The following is a 5,719-nucleotide window of genomic DNA, read 5'->3' on the forward strand; positions in this document are numbered from 1 at the left end:
CCATTCTTTCCGCGGTCTACCTCTGGGCACGCTGCCATTTACTTTACCTTGATACACTTGTTTCGTTAGTCATTCATTTGGCATTCTCTCAACATGTCCGAAGCATCTTAACCGATTTCTTTCCCATGTGTCTACTAGCGTCTCTTCTGCACCACATTCTTTTAGAATTATCTCTTTATTTACTTTGTCCATTAGGGATTTCGCGCTTATTATGCGCATGAATCTCATGTCAATTGCGTTAATTTTACTCTTATCTTTTTCTTGATAAGTCCATGTCTCGCTACCGTATAGTACAGTCGGTACAAATATAGAATTATGTATCCTATAATACTTTTTCGTGAAGGGTGAATTACATTTCGAAAGTAAAAAGCTAAGAAATACCAACGAATAGCACATTAAAAATTTTTAAGTCAGAATTGAAATTAATTAGTGGCAAAAGAATTTTGATACTCAAAAGAATCGTGATTATCAGAGAGTAATATGCTTTTTGGAACAGTGAATTGCATAAAATACAAGTTTCTAGCAAACCATGTTAGAAGTGAAACCTTTGTTATGACAAAATTGACGATCATAAATGTTTGTCACTCGATATTGAACATGAAATGGAATTTTCAGTGGTTCGAGCAAGGTATTTTAATAGATTGGTTGAAATTTGTTACGCTCCATGAAATATTTACGCATGCGTGGATTCGCGACCACTCGAACAAGAGCACACGACTGCACAATTTACTTCACCAAGATCGCACTTGTATCAGCTTCAATTCCGATAAGAGAAATACCTGAATTAAAGAACTGTATCGCAAATAACACAGGACGTTACATTTTATTATTTTATAACGCTATATAAAAATACAGTTGATTTATATTTATATTTTTCATTCACTCTAAACACCGTAAAAACGGAGAAAAAGATATCGCAAACCCTTTGTATTGACATAAAGCGGAATATGATAACGTACAAGCAGGTTCCGGAGCTTTGTACGATATTATAATGCACTAACATCGCTTGGTCACCTCTAGAACCCTCGTATATATAATATAATAAAATAATAATATAATGTAAAATCTTACAATGTATGATATCACGATTTTACGCTATTATAAGGCGATAATTACGATATATAGCGCAGGAATTACGGTATATACTGCAATTCATGCGGTATCGTTTTCTCCCTGGAAGTTTTTAAATGTTTTTTGCAATCCTCTATATTTTTTACCCAGTGTAAAACAATTATCCTATTCAGAAATGCAGAATGAAGATTGTAGTGCTTTTCTGAACATGTTCCGTTTAGTCCCAGTTAACACTTCAGAAAATTGCGATTTACTACAAAATTCTAAATGACTTTTTATTCTCATGAGAGATGTATTTTTTTATAGTTGCGCAGCCAGATAAACGTTCCCTGGGTTCAAATCAGTGAAACAAGAGAGTACATAGTTGCAGGAAAGTTTTTATTTAATTGCATTAGTTTACTGATACAAGCTTCAAAGGTTGCTCGCAACATCATTAGCTCAATTAAGGAGTTTACTGTAATTTCAATTAAACTGTAATTGAATCGTTCGGCGTTTCTTCTTATTGTCAGTAACAATGGCTAAAAAATGAGAAGCGAAATTTAAAGCGATGTGTCGGATATTATAATAGTACATCAAAAATCCATGCTTTGAAAATTCCCAATATCGAAACTTGTTTTCATATCCAGAAAATGTTTACAAGAATTTAATCTATTACTGGTAAGAAAGTTAAATGTGCTTATTTGTTGAACTACACATATACAGTGAATGCACTGAATTTATTTTCAATGTAGATGATAAAATACTCTATCTGGTTTGCTTCTTAGTTTAAGGAAGTTACGAAAAGTTGATTCAGATTCAAACATTAGAGTCTGATAACTGATAAGGACGAAACTGGTACGATGGAAATAATACTACACAAATCGATAAACTAACTATGAGTTATCGATATAGTTTAACGTATTGTTAATGGAAAACTCAATCAGATGAGTATTTTCTCTGAAAACTGTGTTGCACTTATTAGAAACAGAATTTCAAGAATAAATGTTTAGTATTCTTAAATAAGTTATTGTTAAGGTTCACTGAAAATTTTGTTTAATTCCTATTATTACATCATTAAATGGAAGGGGTGCGCGAAACCCCTAAACATTGTGTGGTAAAAAACGCATTATTTTTCTTTAGACACCTCACAAGATGAGCCATTATCACAAAATAAATTCCAACTTCGTTTTTTTTCGAACACACTAGCCTCGATAATTCGATATGAATAAATAGTATTAGAATTAAAAAAGAGTTTCTGCAGGTACCCCTATTCGCCCCCCTATTCGTAACGAAAAAATCCAGCCATTCGTACCGAAATCTCATTACACGCAGTCGTGGCCAAATTAAAAATAATTTTTAAGTTTCACAAGAAAAAAATAACAATATTTTTCACATAAATTAAAACGGTACAGTAGTGAGAAGAATCAGATATATTTGTTTGGCTATTTCCGACTTCATCCACTGAAATAGTAATTCAATATTTGATATTTTTATTTGTATTATTTTTATTTAATATTTTCTCGGAAAGGTTAAGAAATTAATGAATGGTTTCAACTTTATGGAAGGTAATATTTAGAGTTACTGTACGTATCGATTACTTCATCTCACACCTCATAAAAGTTTTTAGTTGGGTGGTACATGATCTTGAAAGTTCGTTGGGGTGATGAAACACTCTTCTTTTAGTATACCTCTTTGCCGAGAACTTTGAGTAGCGTAAGGTGAATTAAATTTATTATACAAGAGTGATGAATTACTGTTGCTCATTCTTTTATTATTAATTTATTTTAAAATGAATCGATCCAGAGTTACATGGCATTTATTTCTTAATGCAAAAAGTGAAAATCAATTTTCTCAAGAGAAATTTTCTATAATTTCACAATTAAAAATAAGTTAAGCGAAATTTAAAAAGGAAAATTTGTAAATTGTGTAACTGTTAGAAAGGAAAAAGCTTTGTTAAGAAAGTACTGCAAGATTATGTCTTTTAAACAAATTAAAAAGGTCTTTGAGACATTTCGTATGATTTCAACACAAATTAATTTTTTTGATTTTATCAAACGCAGTAACAATTTGTATACAAGTATTCGCATAATTTTAACATGAAGTAGAAGATTCTCAATGAAGCGAGACATGGTGTTGAAAATTCAATATAAATTTGCACTTCTCTTCTTTTGAGCAAATACGAGAACTCCGTTCCTTTTGACTTCTAGTGGAATACGCCATCCAAATAAAACACGACAGTTCGAATATATTCTTAGATCAAAGAAAGCATGCCTCACTTTTATTAATTTCTTCTTCAAGATTCAATGAAAAAGGAAAACTCTTTTCAGTACTTGTAGTTGATCAATTTGATCCCGAGATTGGATCAAAGAGAATTCCAAAGTTTTAATACAGATTTAGAATTTTTTATTTGATCAGCAAAATGAGCATCAAATGATCAGATTATCAAGATCAATATCCTGCCACGAATTTTCATCAGTAGAGAATGTTGAGCGTCAATTCTTATATGCCACATCCGAGTTATGATGGTCTACATGCACATTGAAATTCTAGATTTGAGATTTTGAAGAAACTTTCACTTTTTTTAAAAGAAAAATCATTAGGTTTCGATGAAAACTTCAACTACGTAAATTTAAAGAAAGACTTTTAGAAGGTAAAAGTAACATTCAGAGTTATAGAGATTTATAAAACAATATAGACAAATTTAAACTCCCCGCCCTCCTCCAGTAATAAAAAAATTGAGTATTTTCTAAAATACTTCTTGTTGTTCTCAGGATGTTCTAAAACCTTTCGAAGCGGGCGACGGAACTGCGTTAACCTATAGCAATACTTTTATAAAAAAATTAATTTCACCTGGGTGGAAAAATTATATATACTTTACACATGGTGTGAAGTTTTATATATGATATTCATTTGTTTTGATACAAAAAATGTATAAAACTAACGAATATTATATTTCATACTTCAAACTATGCATAAACTATACATAATATTTCCGCCGGGGCAGGCAAAGTCTACTATTCTATTTATGGTTCAGAATTCACATTTTTTGTCAAAAGTTGAATCAATTGGTGAGAAATTTAAATAATTTATTCATCATTTAACAATTTTGTTAAAAAGTCATTTCATTTGGTTGCAAATTATTTTTTTCCACAAAGTTCGTCGTTTCAGCTAAAGAATTTAAACTTTCGGTTGTATTTTTTCTATGTCTTGATGAACTTCTTTACTACAAGTTAATTTTTCTGTCAAAGATTCTTCATTTAAGTTTCAAACTTTATTTCTTTGGTTGAATATTAAACGATTTTGTTAAAGCATTGTTTTGTTTGTTTAAACATAGATTTTTGAACTGAAAACTTAAACTCTACCATTTCAGGTTAAAAACTTATCTTTCTTAGTTTAAAATTTCTCACTTTTCGCAGAAATTCCATATCTTGGTTGAAAATCAAACTACTTTCGGTTGAAAATAAGTTCTTTTGGATAAAAAACCAATTTTATTATCAAAAGTTCATATTCTCGGATAAAAAGACCAATTTTGGTAGAAAATAGATCCCGAGGTTCATCTTGGTGGCTTAAAAACTGAAAAAATTAATTAAATTTTTTTGATGACTCAGAAATCTTTCTTTCTGTAAAATTTAACCTTTTTAAAATTTAGTTCTCTTTTGTGTTGAAAATTTATATCTTTTTCTAGAAATTTTATCTATTTGGCTAAAAATTCAACTATTTTTGGTCGAAAGTTAATTCTTTTTGGTTTGAAATTCTACTATTCAATTTTTTGGTTGAAAAGTGAAGTAATTGGTAAAAATATATTTTTTGAACTCACATTTGTGGAATAAAAATTCAGCAGTTTCGTAGAAAATTTGCTTTTTTAAATAGAAAGTGAAATAATTTGGTTCACATTTTTTTCGTTTTGTACTAAAGAATCTTAGCAGAAAATTCAACTCTTTTAATAATTTTTTTTTGTTAAAAATCCATCCATTGGGTTGAAAATTAATTGTTTTTTTTTGAAAATTTAATTATTTCATTCCACATTAGAACTTTCTATTTTAGTGTAAATTTTTACTATTTGGATGAAAAATTATTTTATATAGATCAACGTTTAAGTATTTAGCTAAAAATGTTTTTGATTTGTTCAAATTCACCTTTTTTGATAAAAAATTAATTTTCTCAGTTAAACATTAATTATTTTTGGTGAATATTCGTTTTAGTTGAAAATTCATCTCATTAGTAAAAAAATCATAGTTTTGAGATGAAGGTTTTTTTCCCCAACAACGAACAATTTTGTTATATATGTTTGATATATCTTTTCAGAAAAAATATTAATATACTTATTTGCTGGTTCTAATATAAAAGGAGGAATGCTTCAATGCACCAACTATTATTTTGACTTTTTTCTCTGCAGTTCTCGATTGTATAGGCATTCCTTATAGTCAGTTCACGTTCTACGTGCGAGCCTTCGCGTCCGTCTGGCTTCCAATATCTAAAGTCATAATTTTAATGAAAATTCCTCCAACGTCGACTTCTTCGAATTTCAAACTGCAATAAATAACTGGCTTGCAGAATCGAGGAAAAACTCTCCCCTCAACTTTTCCAACTTCCAGAACAATGTCGCATCCATAATCGAAAATTTACAGTCATTGAAGGTAACGCACAAAATGCATTCGGTCCGAAAACA

The sequence above is a fragment of the Belonocnema kinseyi genome, chromosome 6 (assembly GCF_010883055.1).
Source record: "Belonocnema kinseyi isolate 2016_QV_RU_SX_M_011 chromosome 6, B_treatae_v1, whole genome shotgun sequence".
Lineage (NCBI taxonomy): Eukaryota > Metazoa > Arthropoda > Insecta > Hymenoptera > Cynipidae > Belonocnema > Belonocnema kinseyi.